We start from the raw sequence: 17,268 nt of genomic DNA, 5'->3' as shown, positions 1-17,268 counted from the left end.
GCCCGCTTATGTATCGATCCCCCGTGGTTCGATAACGAGCTGAACAAACGGTGTGCATTGCCGATTCGCAACTTGTACGAATACTCGGTGTAACTGCGCGTGAAATGCCTTCGTGCGGTTGTAATGTAAAAGCTTGTGTGGCGGTGAGAGAAGAGGAGGAAATAAGAGGATGAGGACGGGTTCTGGGAATTCGAGAGAGGGCTGGTGCTTCGGGCAATACCGGCTTTTGCTCGGGAGAGAATTAAGTCGTTATATCGGCAGATGGTCAATTTTCAACGTCTCGCAGACTACTACGCGTACGGGATTGAGAGGAACGGAACGAACCGATGGAACGAAACGAAATGGAACGGAAGGAAGATCTATCCGGAACACGAAACGCCGTAAGCGCTTTTTAACCCCAAGATGAGCCCGCGGAAGTCCATTGTCTTTATTTTGTGTTCGTCGAACCGATCCGAGGGCAAGACGGTGCCCTGTTCTCGGCATGTGGTGGTGCATGGGGCATATTTTCGAGCTTCTTCTTCTTCTTCTTCTTCTTCTTCTTCTTCTGCTTCTTCTTCTTATAACCATACCGTACAGCGCTGTTTGTTTGTCCGCTTGTTTGTTTGCGTGGACGCGTTCACAGCCGAGGGAACTACGTGTTGGTTGTATATTTATAAAGGTTTATTATACGCGCGACGGAGCGCCCACACACAAACACACAACCAAGTCCGGCAACGCCACCTCGATGCAGGATAGCTCGAAAGGTGTGTATGCAGGGGCCTCGGAGGTGGTGTGGCTGTGGCGTGCATAAGGCCCGCGAGTTGGCCCATAAGGCCCGGTAAGTTACACCTCTGCTTGGCTTATCCGTCGAGATCGCTCGGGCGGAGCACTCGGGGCTGAATAACTTTACTACCGGTTTCTTACCCCCGTCGCGTCGCTCCGGGCCCCATGAGACGCTAGGACCGAACCTATAAGCCTTGCCCAGGCATTACCGACCGGGGTTCAAAACGACACGACACACGACGATTCTCCGAGATCAATAAATAATTCGATTCAGCCGCAATAACGCCTTATTCTATATCCGATTTCAACTAATTTTCTTGTACAGTATGTAATCCATGTTCGTAACCGCTCAGCGGTCTTCGTCGGATTTTCGAGTCACCGCCGATGGGGCCGAGGTAGAGGTATGCTTGTACCCCAGTTTCGTTATATATAACACGGTTTTCGACCGAGAACAATGGGGACCAGGGTCCGGCTGCGGGGGCGCTCGAATTCGGGGGTACAGCGCGCAGGAGTATAACGCTGCATGTGTGCATTGATGCGTTCGCGGGTCTATGCATGGCTGTGCGTGTGTGTGTGTGTGGAGATGCGAGGAAGCGAATGCGCGGACGATGGGTGAGGGGGGAGTTAAAAAACGGAAAAACGAGGGACAAAAAGAGCGGGACAAGTCCGAGCTCCGGGCCTCGGGACACCGAAGCCTAGGGACTCACTCGGACGCACGCGCTGACGCGACAACCTCATTTGTGCGCGACGGCTCGGTCCCAAGAAGGACCGAGAGGGTCCGAGGGGCCCGACCGACCGAGAGCGAGTCCGATGGCCCGCGAGAGAGAAGGAGACGGGAGATGGACGGGCCAATCAAGCGCCCAGGGTCCACCGCTGACGTGATTACAACGGTTGCGCGTGACCGGAGTTCCTTAGCCCCCACGCCGCCACCGCCAATCGGGCCCCGGGGCGGAGGGCGAACAAAACGAACCCGGGAGCCGAACCCCGAGGTTCCCCGGCAGGACTTTAGTCCTGGGATTTATTTCTAATACGTTACGGAGGTCGTTCGAGGTCGGCGTTTGTCGACGGAATGAATCTCGCCCGCTAATTCCACATCCGTGCGGGCACACCGCCGACCTCGAATCGGTGCTTTGGGCCCCCTCGCGATACGCCTGGGACCTTCGGGCTCTGGACCTCGGTGCGTCCCTGGACAACGTCTGACGGCTTTACAGCGGTCCGTCGCTCGTTTCTCCAGCCCGACTGCCCGCCTGCCTGTTTTTGTGCTATCTCCTCTCCCCCCCCGGACCTCTCGGGCCCCGGGACCCGCGTCCGACTTGAGGCTCTCGGGGCCCCGTTTCGGCCTCTTCGCTCTGTTACTCGGATGCCTATATACCCACCGCCCCGCTGATACACGTAGGCGTAAGATCTTTACCTCGAGCCGCTACGCGTACAACCCGGCTATATGGGTGGAGAGGAGATGGTCCCCGCTGCGGGCGTCTTATATACACGCGAACGAACGAACGAACGAACCGGACGAACAAACGAACTAGTGAACAAAGCCTCAATCCTGCAGCTCCGCAGCTTCAGCGTCGATCCGAGTCGTCCTCCGTCACTCCGTTCGGATCTACCTTATGCGTTTTATACACATTGGCCAATGGGTACGAGATGAAGATGGCGGCAGGGGGTGGGGGCAGGGGGTCGACATTCGGCGGAAGAGAATGAGGGGCGGGGGAGGGGGACGCTGGTTACAACTCGCGAGGGACCAACGGAGACACGACGACATGTTTATTATTTCGACGTCGAAGCCCTCTTCCGAGATTTAGTGGGGCCGAGGAAACGATTGGCAGAAAGAATACCTATATATACCGATACGTGTCTTTGCTGCCTGCTATATTATTCCTTGTTTTTACGGTACACAACGTATTTGGAAAAATAGTAGGTACGTTTATACGGGTTTTCTTATACTGCACCTTGCTTTTTTGCTTATGTACCTTGGGTGTCTTTTTTTCTCTTCCACTCTTCCTTTCTTTTACAACTTGCTATCAAGTGAGGAAGATTGTTATGTCAGACAGCCACGCCATCCGCTCTTTATATATATGTATATATATATATATATATATATATCGAGATGCAGGAGGATATAAGAAAGAAAAAAGAAAGAAAGAATGAAAGAGAGGAAAAAACATTCAAGAAGGGAAAGCCGTTGAATCGAGTTATTTCCAGTTCGAGTTTGTGTATTGGATTGTGATCCCCATATCGTTGCGTCGTGGGGTCGTTAGCATATAACAGAAATTAAATGAGGAAACGAGAAATTGAATTGAATTAAGGGAAAAAATTATACAATAAGACACATATATTAATCATAATGCGTGTAAAGAAAAAATATACGGAGAGGTAAAATAGGTCGGGAAAGGATAACAAGAGCGGGTAGTTTATACACGATAGGCCAGGTGGAGCGCATGAATTAAATAACTAATAATTGTACAGGGTTTGATGGATGCTAGACCCGGGGAGCAATAAGCAATCTACCGCCGAGACGCGGGGTGTCGACTCTCGGACCCTAATTTTCTCGTTATCAGGTAGCCCGAAGGACCGAGGAGTGAAAAAGGTGAAAAAGGAAGGAAAAGGTAAAGAAAAAGGTTTAGGAAACGGGAGAGAAAGAGGAAAGGAATGAAAGGATTTCGTGACGCGAAGAGGTGGCTGGGCCCGCACACCTGTACACATTTTGGTTACACAAGGTATACCAATTAGTGGTTTTTTCGGGAGAAGTTTGTTCGCTCTCGACTTGGTATTATAACATCAAGGGAGAAGATTTTTCCTAGAAAGTCCTGCGCGCACTTGGAAGGAGATGAATTGTGATTTTAATTTGTACCTGCACCTTGGCTTCACGCGCATACACATCCGTATAATGCATCATGTGTGCACTGGGTATGTACATCATGTCCATTATCCCCGTTGTCGTCGGTCAAGTCGACGAAGTGGCGAAGCTCCCACCTTGCACTGTTTATTTCATGGAATTACCGTCACCTCAGGAACTAACCAGTCAGTTCCGTTAAAGAAAAAACGTGTTGTTTGGTCAAGGAGTTAGATATCATTCTATTTCCAAAGTCAAACTTGGGTCGAGCTGGGAGATGATGGAATGAAAAAGAAATGTTAGTATACGGTGTATAAAAACGTCGTCGAGAGAAATCCCTGCTGCTGCATCCAAGCGCGCGTTCATCAGTAGGTACGATGTTTTATATCGGTTTTCAATTGTGTACGAAACTCGCACTTCCCTTGTGTATACATGTGTATACATACGTACATTTACACGTATATTTTGACGTCATGACACTCTTAACATAATAAACTACTACCGTTAAGCGGCTAGGCACAGGGTTTTTCTCTGTCACCAATGCCATAACTCATTGTCAGCTCTTCCTTCTTCTCCTCCCTTTTCACGTTTCGTTTCGGAAGACAAACTTTGTCGATAATTCTAACGGTTGTATTACGCGTTGGACGGTGCAGTACTGTCGGAAATTGAAATTCCCTTTCAGGATTGAATAAACTCGTGTCTATCGATGGCCGGCTAGCAAATAAAATAAAAGAACAGCGCGTCTTTCATCAAGGCTGCAGCGTGAAGTAAATTTGATATTTTGTATACGAATGGAGCTGGATAGGGAGGGACGCATTCTATTCTTTAATGGAGTGTAAACCACAAGATTTCCAATTACTTTCGGTGACGTCCAGAGCCTTCGAACGAATTTAGATGCCATTAAAATACATGTTGTCACTTCAGAAGTGAATTCATGTAACCGAGTGTGACCTCAGAGTAATTCTTGTCAAGAGTTGACCACGACTTAAGGAATGCTTGATCCAAAGATCGGCCACGATGATTGTAAAATAAAACGAAACGTAAGATTCGTAAGAAGTCTAATTCTTGAATACAGTAACGATATAGCCGGTACCAAAGTCTGTAATGAATTGAGACATCGCCGGGGCCATAAATTTGGAGAAAAGAATTCTTAATATCTCGAGTTACGTTTACGCCGGTGATGTTCAAAGAGTTGATTGAATAAAATTTCGCGGCTTAAAGGAGATAGATGATAGTCGGCTTCCAATATATCAGGCTAACAATCGGCTCAACTTTATTCGTTATTCGATAGGGAGATCGGGTTTGGATCGAGCCGCACAGTGCGCGGTGCGTGATATGATAATATAATAAGGGAGATGCGGCCCTGAGCTAGGATTCCGTGGCTCTCTGGGGCTTGGCTTGGCGTCGAGAAACGATCTATGGCTCTATCGCGTCTCGAGTTACAGATCCCAATCGTCCTCCACCTCTTCCTTCTCCTCATCGTCTTGGTCGTCGTCGTCGTCGGCGTCGGAGAGTTCCAAGTTTTCAATTCAACCTGCTGCAGGTGCCCGGGGCCTGATCATTTCGTCCAGGAACCGAACTCCGCGCTCCGCTTACCAATGCCCGTTCACCCCATAACCACAGCCGTGCATGCATGCTTGAAATTCGTTTTCGAAAACGAGCTTCGGCTCCCCGACGAAATTACATTATTAAAAGGCCGCGGCGCGTCCTCTGCCTCCTTCTCCTTTAATCTGGGCGCGAGGACCCCCGCCAGGATCTCGTCTCCGCCGTCGTAATTGCAGGGCCCAGCATTCAAATTCCTTTAATGTCTCTGTTAGCGACCACCACCCCGATCGAGCGACTGGGACCGACCGGTTCGCAGCTCCGACTCTCCTCCCACCTTACGGTACATCAATGTTCAAAAGAACCGAGTTGGGAACCCAGGGTAATCCGAATTGGAAATTTATTCTAGGCAGCGGGTGACATTGGGGTTTTTAACTCGGTATTATCTTACAGTTTTCAAGCATTTCGTGACGATCTCTGCTAGACAACGAACACCCAGATACGCGTGCGCTAAATCGTGTCATTTCGGTTTGTAAGATTAAACTAATTCGCAACGGGTTGTTCGTCTGTTGATAAATTGTCACTAACTCATTATCAGTTGGGGCCAGACATTGACTATCAAAATTTGCAGGCATATCAAGGTAATATGTTGCATTGGAGCATTCTATGTCACCAAAAAGCGACGGGTCTGAATTTAAATTCAACATAACATCGAAGCGCTTGCGCGTATCGATAGCATAATACGTACCGGAGAAAAAACAGACAAAGTAGATGACAGACTTGGCGCATACGCACTCGGGGTGTTGAATCAGTTTATGAATATCGTCACTGTTTTAAACCCAGATTAGGCTTTTCATTTCACCTTCTTGAGCTTTCACCGACATTAAGAAATTGAAATCTGCAACCATTACTTAAATTCGGATTAATCAACTGGAAATGCATAAATGCAGAAGCTCTGACACAGCTCGTTTGGCCGACCCAGTAAGTAACCGCAGCGTTTTTCTGAACTGAATATCACTATCCCAATACAGAAGTGAATGGGAGTTTACAGCATACCTGTTATAAGTATTTGCCCGGTTGACTTTTGACGGGTCATATAATTTAACAGCGATAGAAAACCAATCGGTCCACAATGGGCGCAGTGGTGTGGCAACTGGTAAGAGGGTTGAGAGATGGAAGCAGGTCGGAAAGGGGAACCGAGGCGATAACAATGGGCACGTAATAACCAACGGCAAACAAACAATATTAATACACTCGTGTGTATAATGGATATATTGGTATGTGTACAACGACACATGTGTATTGTACGTATCCATATGTAGACGCGTTACATACGCGGAGCGGGGCGGCGGTTCTGCGGTTCTTACAAAGGCACCTCAGCTGCAGGTTCTTTCTCTTACCCCCGGCGCGGTTTACCCGTTGCAGACGCGTCTCGCGTCGTTCCGTTCCTGTTTAGTACATATATATAATATATACAGTCTTTTATATATATATATATATATGTAAGACTACGTCTCCGCTACCGTCGACACATTATTCGGACAGGTATAGAGCAGTCGGTTGGTCTGTGCAGCCCGTTAAACGTCCAGGTAAACAGCGTAACAAGTTGGCACAAGGTTTGTTGCCCCAACCGAATTGGTCGTAGCACCAATATTAACGCCACACCCACCCACCCTAGAAACGCGGCGTATTCAAGTTGCAGGTAGATTGGTTGGCTGCTGCTTGATAAAGTTATTATTTTATCCCGCAATAGGCGTTCCCGTTTCCTAAAGCTATCGTGGATAAAGACAATCCGATAGTGACTTTGCTGTACCCAATGGGTAGGAAGTTAGCCAACGGATCGTAAAACGTACCTACATCGTTTATAATTATTGCGCGAAAAACTTTTCTTGAAATTTTAATAATTTCAACTAACATTTTGTTTTTTTTTTTTTACTTTTTTCTTTAAGAAAGAAATAGCAATTTAATGCACTGAATTATTTATACAGAACCGTCAGGATGGCCATTACTTCGAAAATATTGTAAATTATTGGCGTGATGAAATGAGTATAGGCTAATATGAACAAAAAAAGAAAGAAAATGAGTAAAACAATTTCAAGTATAGGTATGTGTAAATATGTATGAATAAAAACTACGCGGCTATGATATCTCGAGAGAGCGAGAGTACAAGATAGAAGCAGTTTCAGTTAAAACAAGATAAAGGTATCAGTGGGGTAAAAATGAAGATGAAAAAAGAAGGTCATAAAATACTAACTGGTTGTGTAATCGTGAAATTATGCAGCGTAACTTGAAACTTGGGATGAAAAATTGGGGTGTATAAAAAGAAACGGATTTTGATGTATAGACCCAAGGCTCTTATATTCCAGGGGCTCAAGTGTTGCGATTGACCTTTGATAAGGAACAGGAAAATTTTGTTTTCTTTTATTTTTCGTTCTCCCTTTTCAAATCTCTTGGGGTCTCAAAGCCACGTGGAATTCTAATTCATTCAAGTTTATCGTTTCGATTTCCCGCTTCATTGTCTGTCAAATTTCCTCTACGTAATTTCATGTTTTTTTACTTCTATTCGAAGGATGCGGTTATAGAAAAAAAACGTCGTAAAAAAATTATTCTATCGCAACAGCGCGTCTTAACCGTACGAATCACCTCCAGACGATGGTGAAAACTGTGTTCTAATAAAATAATCTTTACCTCTAGTGCACCGTATTAAAACGTCCACGTGAGCAAAACAGCAGACCGTGTGTAACGAGTTTATCGACTGAAACAATTCAAACATCGTAAAGAATAACGTTTGCAGGGATGCATGTAATACCAAATTCGATTTCCGGATATTTCGGTAATCTCGAATATGTCGGATATTTTTGGTGTTGAAATCTTTGCTTAATAAAATGGTGATCATATTTCCTCGGCGGTTTAGAGGTTCCAAGTGGGGGTGAGAAAAAAAATTATTTTTCTTAATACATTGAAACGATCGACGAGAGTTGAGAAGCCTGTAACGACGCCGGTAAATTCAATTAACTCAGATCTTGGGTGCGAATAAATTGACGTACCTCTGAATCTGCGCTCCTGCGGAATAATCTGATCGCTGTCCGACGTGTGCGGTTCGCTGACGGTTCCCCGGTACGTACGTACGAGCGTGCAGCGAGGTGGGCGAGTATGTATATGAGCGTCGATTGAGCCACGGGTAGTCAATCGTCGCCCGTGTAGAACGGACGGAGCGGCGCGCGCGTGACCCCGAGGACCTCTTTGACCCTATGGAATAAGGAAGACGCGGGACGAGATGAGCGGTGGAGGAGGCCTACCGTGCAACGGGGTCCCAGGGTAGCCCCGGTCTTCCGCGAAAGGAGCGGAGGCCCGGAGATTGGATGATGGAGGCGCACAGCCTGCAGGAGCAGCAGCGCTCGGCAAAAAGGCGTATATCTGGAGCCGCGCGAACGAGCGCAGCGCGGCGCAGCGGAGAGACGAGCGAAGAGAAACGCGGGACAAAACAAAGAGGGACTCGCCCGGAATCTCAGTCGGCTCGCGGCTCCCAGCCAGGAGAAAAGAGACCTTGACTGTGTCGAGAGAGGCTCGCATCGCGGCCGCCAACCGCTAAAAACCTAATTAGATGTCATAATTATACCCAGTGACGCTCAAGCCTCGGCGAATACCTGTATACCTGTGCTCGATCCACGCTCGCAATTATCTTCGGCTGATCAGCCCACTCTCGAGATGAATTATTGAACACCCGTAATCCCCGGAATGGGACAGGGCAATGAAATACCTCGAACTAACCGCAAACCCAACGGCGACACCTTTGCTCACCAAAACCAATTATACGGGGCGGTGCGAAATCCGATGATATTCTCTTTTTTCTTTATCCTCAATCACGGATTTTGTAGGAACGGATCGGATCCTAGACCATTTCGTTCTAGACGCGCGCGGGGGAAGAGAGCGAACCGCTCTACCGATTTTAAGCGTGTTTCAAACGCTCCCGCGCGTGTTTGCCGCTCGTGACGTCACCGGGGCACCGACCAATAAGGAACGACGGTGCAGCGAAACGACCGTCGTAATTGCCGTGGCCAATCGGACGGTCAGACATCCGTTTTACCAACGTCCCGGGATAAATAAGAGTGAAATTTTTCTTTCTTCCCCTCAGCGTAGGTACCAACCATTCATTCTCCGATGAATAATAGCGTCAACGTCGACCACGCGATACTCGCATCATCGCATCGTGCATGTGTATAAGGTATAAAAGAGGGGGAGGAGCCTCTCCACCTTTCATTCCTAATTATATTCCTTGTTCGGCCGATGTCGCGACGTCTCCCCGCAACAACGCAAGCGACTCGTTTTTCCTTTGTCCAATCCATCGCGGGGGCGCTGCGCTGTCCTATTATACCTGTACCCGTGTATATCCTGTATCTTCTCCTCTCGCGGTTCGGCGGTTCTCTTCTCTCAATCCTTGCGACGCTGCGGCACCGAGCGTCGTCAGGGTGGCCGATCCGGCCCTGCAACAGCCTCCCGTCGTGGACCGGTTCAAAAATACCTCGGATGCCCGCGCCGGGGAGGCGGCCGCGAAGGGGAGGGGACAAAGATGGCGTACTACGAAATCGCCGCGCGTCTATGTGGGTTAAACGGAGACGGGACGCGTCTTTATTATACGGATGGACCGATGGACTGCGGAGGAACGCCTCTGACGGCGATCTTCACTCGCGGCTCCTTCTTCTTCTTCTTCTTCTTCTTCTTTGCCTTTTCTCTTGTACCTACGCACGTATCCCTACGCGTACAACGTATAGGTTTAATACGTGTGTATCCGTACGTCTATGTACACCTACATGTGTACCATACACACGATTTACCCGCATTATTATGGGGGCCTGTATACAAGTTTACCTGCTCGCTTGCACCTCCATCCACCTATAACCAACGTTTCCACCGGGTCGTCCTTCCTTCTTCTTCTTGTTCTTCTTCTTGTTTTCCACCGTCGTCGATCCTTCGCCTCGTTCCTTCGGTCAAATTATGCCAGCCGTTATATGTTTTATGCAACGGAGTGGGCGGACTGCTTGGTACACGACGTTGACTCTTCGGTTTCTCTTGTATGCACCCGCGTGCCCCACGTCAACGCGATCTGCCGCGTTAAACGCGCCCCCTTGCATCCCCCCCAACCCAACCCAACCCAAACCAAGGCTCTATACCAATTAGATGACCTAGGGAACGACGGTTAATTTCTTACGCCTTGAATTGAGTCATGTTTCCTTATTTTTTTTTTCATTTGTTGGCGGTTTTTCTTTCAACACAATTTAACGTCATTGATAGAATTGTTTCAAATTAATTTTACTAGCGATCGGCCATAAGCTGGATATTTTATTTTTAGAAATTATGTTATATCTATCCGCATGTGGATCATCTAATCCCAAGAAGATTATTTTATCGCATACAAAATCTCATGATATTCTATTCATTTTTCTAATCGATATTCGTTCAATTGCTATTTTGCAGTGACTTGGGAATTTGAATTCAACTTGAATGGTGAGATGCGAGGAACGCAGCTTCAAGGGTGAGTTATTTTATGCATTTTGTATAACACGCGATTAAAATCGGACCATATTTTACTACGCGATCGTGAACGCTAATCAAGACGTATAATATATGGCAGAAGATTCTATAAAATATTCTAAAAATGGGTAGTTATAAAGGTTCGGGTAGTCGTCATCACGATGATAAAGTCGTGACGAAATTTAGTCACTCTTCCTCACTTTAAACAGGGCGCTAAACTCATCTTGTAATTCAAACTACTCAATAAAAACTTTGACGAGTACACCGGAATGGAAAAGTATCTTTGGTGAATTTCAATTTACGGTTTTCAAAAAGATTTTCAATTGGTGAATGACTTAGCTGGAGGCATTCGCGTCAATTAAAGTTTCTTCAAATTTCGGAATATTAAAGTCCCGGGCTTACGCAGAGCGGTTGGATCAACCCCTAGATACAACAATTGAAAGTTTTTCGTTGCTATTATTTTTATATTCGAATTAATAAAGCACGGACAAAATGTGACGGAAAATAACAAATCCACATTGCATTAGAAATTATTTTTTTTAATACAGGTGTTACGGAATAATATCGTTAATTTTTGTGAATAAGATATTATTACATTGGAGAATAGTTGAAGATGGTTTGTTGATAATAACTCTGTTATACAAAAATAAAAGTATTTCGGTAGCTAAAAATAAAAATAAGTGAATAAAAAAAAAAAAAAAAAACGCTCATCAATAAAAAGCAAAAGCGAGTGACGTGTGAACAGATTAAATGAAAAAATGTGGCGGAAAAGCTGCACACCTGCATAATGACGTATCTGCCTTTCAAGGTACAGCTCGCTCTTGACAAGATAAGAAAGGAGTCAACGTCTCCTCCGAACCTTAAATTTTGACGCGTAAACTTGTACGATCATCTGCGTATAGTTATCCGTTGCGCTTGGGTTAGTAAAAACAGTGTGAAGAGGCGTGGAAAGTTTTAGTGGTAGTACGGAAATTCTTGTACACATATCCGTATGTGTACGCCAAGCGTTGCGGTGCTAGAGATATCGCTGCACCCTTTTCTCCTCTCATCTCGTCTCATCTCATCTCATCTCATCTCATCTCATCGCATCTCGTTTCGTCTCATCTCATCTCGTCTGGTCTCAACACCACGCGGACGCTCCTCGTGAGAGAAGTTATTTTAATTTATTCGTTTAGAGGCGATATCAATGAACTCATCCACTAACAGTGGTCTCCATTCAATTCCGTTCCCACTAGCTTATTGCCCCGCTGTTCTGCAGCTGATCCGCGCGATCTGCGTCGCGTCGTTATAATTCGTACCACGACGACGACGACGACGACGACGACGTACACCCGACTTTCCCTCGCAATTAGCGGACTCCTTCAGACGTACACATCGCTTATTAATTGTCCCCCTTCTTCTCTTTCCTTCTCTTCTCTTCTCTCCTCGCTCGTTGGCATCTTCTGATTCCATCCCAGTCGCGCTGATTCCTCGGTCGAACTCGAGTCGTACTGTACGCGTAGATATAACATATACCCGGTATCCATTTGTTTACTTACTGCTGCTTACGGACGATAAAACGGCTACGCTTAAAGATAACGAATTATGTTTAAGTGGCTATTACCGCTTTCTTATCAAATTAAGAGAAGAAGACTCTGAACGCGATCGTCAATTTGAAGAAATGATCGTAGCGTTTTCCGTTTCTTTTATCGTCAAATTTTTAACGATTATTGTCACAAGTGTACGTGTATGGAAATAAGAGTTCAAACCAATCGCTTTCCTTGCTTTGGTTACCCGTTAGAATCGAATATCAACTCACTTCAAATGTACGGTCATTGGATTATTTTTCTCGTATTTCGACGCACGTAATTATGTTTTGTAAAATGTAAAATTTCCTAGATCAGAAATCGCGCAGTCGCACAGAATAAGTTTGAAATTAGCGCATTGTCGTACGTTCCTTGCAGTTTAACTTCAAATCGTATAACATTCCGTCTTAATCCTTATCCACTTTCCATCCTTCACCTCAATTATACCCACGTTTGCCAGGCTGACTTCTCATTCTTCGGCTTCTTCTTACTCTTAATTTATTTCATTTTTCGAATGGACAAAGTGCCGGAGAAGAACCGAGACGGAAACCATACCCAAAAATGCTGTTAATCCTGAAAAATGACGGGCTAATCTCGTGCTCTTGCTCTTGGTCACGCGGGGTAACCGGTGAGGGGTGAATTTATACCGTCGATCGTCGCGCTTCTCCTTCTTCTTCTTCTTCCTCCTCCTCCTCTTCCTCTTATTCTTATTCGTACTCCTCTACACACATAGAGAGAGATACGCTGTAGATACACATACTCATCGTAATCGGCGTAAAGTTTCAAAGTTATTGAGGCCCGACCGGAGGGTGGAGGAGGGGGCAAAAGTAGCCGGCCGTAAACCCGTTCGGATAACATCTGGGCCTTCGGAGCCTCCGTTGCTGGAGCATCGTTGAAGCTGCACGGCGTGCCGGTGGAACCGCGTGATCAGAATATGCGGGTGTCGGGCTGACAGTGCGTCCGAGATCGCACGCATATACCGTGTCTGTCCTTTGTAATACGGTGGAGCTGTGTGGGTATGTGTATTTTTGTGAACACTGACCATCCGTCGAGCGAAAGGGCGGGAGGAAGACGGAACGAGAGAGAGAGAGGCCGCGACGGATAATTTAGTAATTATCTTACCAGATGGCTGCCCTGAGGCGGGCCAACACACAGCCGCAATCTTTATTCCTCATCCGAGGCTCAGAGCGCCGTGATTCGCGATTCTCTTTGACGAGATGCATCTTTATTTATTATTTTATGTCGTGTATGAAAACGGGGAAAGAAACGTGTAATCATTTAATCTAATGATATGTAATAATGAATTTTCGTCGATAATTCACTGCCATTATTGTATCATCTCGTGCGAGAAATTTTTGTGAAAAATCTGGTCGTAGGAAAACAATCGATTATCGTATACAGTTTTACACGTGTTTTTATATTTGATAATTTTTTTTTTTTTTCGAGTCAGGTTTGAGGCTCCGAAAGAGCGTAATTCCGAATTGTTTGATGACGAAACTTGAAGTAAGGAAATCAAACTTTTACGAGACAGCAGAGTTTCGAATGGTTGGAAAACCGACGGCTCACAGTTCCGATATGCAAGATTCTGAAGATTCAAGTTAGAACAGAGCATAGTTCCTAAAAGTAAAGTTCCGATAGAGTAAAAATTTCGAAAATTAAAACACACTCACGCAGAGTTGTTTACTCGACGAGTGGGTGTAAAAAAATTAGGAAAACCCAAAATCAGAATGACCGGGATTCCGAAAGTAAAAATATCGAAAATCCAAAAGAAATAAAGATTAAAGTGATTGAAATTTGACCAAGCCAGAAATTCACAGAACTAAATATCATGAATCATTCGGAATTTCCGTGTTTCAGATTTTTAAATTTTCTTATTTTCGGAACTTTGCACTTTTGGAACTTTGAGCGTCGGGTTTCAGACTATTCGAAACTTTAATGTTTCATCAAAGTTTGATTTATTTACTTTAAGTTTCTCAATCAAAAAATTCGGAATTTGGCGCTTTCGGAATTTCAAGCCCCCATCCATCATCGTTTAATAACCATTTATTTATCCTCAACATTTATCTGATGTAAATTATCCGTTGCTTGAACAACTATTGAGTCAGTCCTGAGGTCGATGAATACATATCTGATCCATGCAGTTGATTGATGTTCTGTTCTGTAGCTCTTTGCTTTCATCTGTTATAAATTTTTTGTACGCTAAGATGATTATTTGAGAGAATTTTATAATACTAGTTGTTTTGTTTGAAAATAAACTTCTTCGCGATGCGTGTGTAAGAGAAACGGGTGAAATCGATCGGTTCATTCAACTCTTGTAGTTATTTTCTTAATCGTTTTATGGGCCACGAGTTGCTAGTTGATTTAACAAAAGTTGTGTACCTTGTAGAAATTAAGTATAGTATAAGAGAAACGGAGAATGAAATTGTTATCGAAGTTTAGTTCGACGAAATTATTGTATTCAGTATCATTTTACGAGGATTGTAGGTACTTAATAACACCATATCATGTAGTGCTCCAGCGTTTTATTCGCGACGAAATCAGATTCTTTTACATGAAATACACAAAAAAAAAAAACGATTAATCGACCATCGTAGAGTTAATATTGTCAGAAGTATGATGAAAAATTCTGTATGAATATCAAATTTCGGCAGAAGAATAATGATCAGGGTCGGACGATCTCAACCAAATTTGAAAATCGATTCTCGATGAACTCAAAAGTTCATAATCGATTCGCATTATATTGGTATCAAATTTAGTTTTCGATCAAACTCGATCCATCGGAATTTCAGGTTGCACGTGTTGAACCACCCTGCATGCAATCATTCGTCAACCGTTTTTACACACAAAAAAAAAAATGTAATACAGATTTTACATCTCCTGTGAATTATAGACAGAACTTTATTGGAGTAAAATCTACATCGATTGTAGTAGATATACTTAAGCTGGTTGTAACTCTTATTATCGGATGTCTAAATCTTGCCACAATTATTATAGATTTAACTCCAAAAAAGTTCATAGTCAAGATGTACAGTCTACAATATTTTTGGCGTGTGCTCGGGCGTGTGTAGCATCAGCATTGAACGCGGTGGGAAGTGGATTCGATATCTTGCAGATCCTGACTGGGACATCACTATATCCGAAAAGACTACAAGTCTTGTATAGTTAAACTACTGTAACACGAGTACGTTACCGGAGGATGAAAGAGAGAGAGAGAGAGAAAAAAAAATTCTCTCAAGACAAGCCAGTCCTATAAAAATATCCCCTTTCATACCCTCATCCCCGACCCCTGATCCTCCCTTCCTCTCTCCCCCTCTCCCCATCTCCTCCCTCTTACTCTCTACTCGGTGGAATACGAATGGAGGCATAGAGCACAATAAAAATTCCGGGACTCGAAGATGCCGTGCGTCCCTGGGCACGGGCGTGCATTCGATTATCTTGGTAACTCAATCTCTTTGGCTTGCTGCAGTCCCCCGTGGGCCCGAGGCTTCGTCTAGCCGGCTCTCCTCTCTCGCCTCATCTACGGACCCCGACTCGTTGATGCTGCTGCTGCTGCTGCTGCGGCTGCTGTCGCTTTTCCCGCTGCGGCAGCCGGACGCGGTTACGCCGTGATCTTGCTACACGGGGTTGGAGTGTTTGCCAAGGGTAAACCGGCGCACGCGTCGTATCCGCTTTGCCGAGGTGTTTACCAGTCTAACCTGGCACCCGGTGTTGGTTGAACGGTGAAGGAAGCTGCTTCGGGAGTTGGGTTGAAAAACAAAGAAAAAAATTGTCCGATAATTATCGTCGATGTTTCAACTCCGCGGGAAATTAAATTCGGTATGAACTTGGAATTTTTTATTGTATTCCGTTTTTTTTTTTTTATTTCTTTACACAAACCCTTGCACGGAAGGGATAAGGTTTTTGGGCGTAAGCTCTTCGGTCCTAAAGCAACATCCTCGAGTACCGCTGTGCGAGCATGCTTTCGGTGGAAACCATTTATATACGTTGATTTATCACCTTAGCTCTCGTGCATTCCGAATCCTTCTTCGGCGTTACTCTTCGGCATTGTTAGTTTCACCACTCTGGTTCTTTACGCCCTTTGATTCGTTATATTCACTATTCCTCTTCGGCGACCTTTTAGGCATACATATTACCTGCCGTTGCACCTTTCGTCGGCTTCAGTTCCTGAATGATGTGAAGGTTGAACTGGAGGAGCAATTGAGCTACAGGTGTCGGTATGCGCGTCCGATTGATCTCGGGGGATGCTTTCAACAACGACGGGATGCGATGAGCACAGACTTGTACAAGTTTATGCATGTATGGTTGAAGTTAGTAACGTTGCTTCAACGATGCCTTTTTGTGAAAAATAGTCGTTATTTCACAACTCAGAATTACCTGAAATTCGGTAAATTGCAACGAACCAAAACAGTACAATGACGTTAAAAAAGAAAAAAAAAAAAATATCCCCATATTATACTTTAAAACTGTACTGAAATCGAGAAACAGGCGTTCTTTCACCGAGTTTTCGTCACGTTAACGTTACTGACTTTAACCTCGTGTTTATACACCGATTGTGAGTTAGTGCGACGCGTCGCGCGGCTAGACGAGCTGCTATGACTATATATTGGTACCGAGATCCGTCAACCGTGCAAATAGCATTGATCGTATGGATCTTTTCTTGTCTTGTAGAGAGGAAAGGCAGTCAATCGTTTTCTCTTTGCACCGTGCGATAGATTTTATCTCAGCTTTGCGGTGGCCCAGGATTAGTGCATTGTGTATTGTTTCACAGTTCGTTTTAAACACGATCGTTACCAAGTCGACAATACAACCGGTCAACGTCTTCGCTTCTGATCTGTATACCTATGTATATACGAATATTCGATCTAGATATAACGGCGGGCGGGATCTGACACCGCGACTAATCATTTGTATAATATATTTTTATTGCAGCTACTCAAGAGGAAATAAATTAATGAAATCTTGTTCTACCGGGACTTTAATTAAGAAATTCACAGCTTGGTATTATGTCGTATATAAACGAGGTGTGAAATGAGA

General features: G+C 44.9%; 2 protein-coding genes across 3 annotated transcripts in view; one reads left to right on the top strand and one right to left on the bottom strand.

The window, feature by feature from the left end:
• The window catches only part of LOC124220082 (UPAR/Ly6 domain-containing protein crok), a 152,893-nt gene that overhangs the window by 36,637 nt on the left and 98,988 nt on the right, over window positions 1-17,268 (top strand). For both annotated transcript variants that reach the window (XM_069133060.1, XM_046628512.2), the window contains one exon: window positions 10,613-10,670. The gene's annotated coding sequence lies outside the window, so the exon portion shown is untranslated. The remainder of the gene's footprint in view (window positions 1-10,612; window positions 10,671-17,268) is intronic.
• Window positions 1-17,268, bottom strand: part of ci (cubitus interruptus) — a 58,311-nt gene that overhangs the window by 35,121 nt on the left and 5,922 nt on the right. The gene's annotated exons all lie outside the window — the stretch shown is intronic.

This window comes from Neodiprion pinetum, chromosome 1 (assembly GCF_021155775.2).
Source record: "Neodiprion pinetum isolate iyNeoPine1 chromosome 1, iyNeoPine1.2, whole genome shotgun sequence".
NCBI classification, from domain to species: Eukaryota; Metazoa; Arthropoda; class Insecta; order Hymenoptera; family Diprionidae; genus Neodiprion; species Neodiprion pinetum.
Note: the sequence above shows the minus strand (reverse complement) of the source record. Positions and strands in the feature narration are given on the sequence as shown.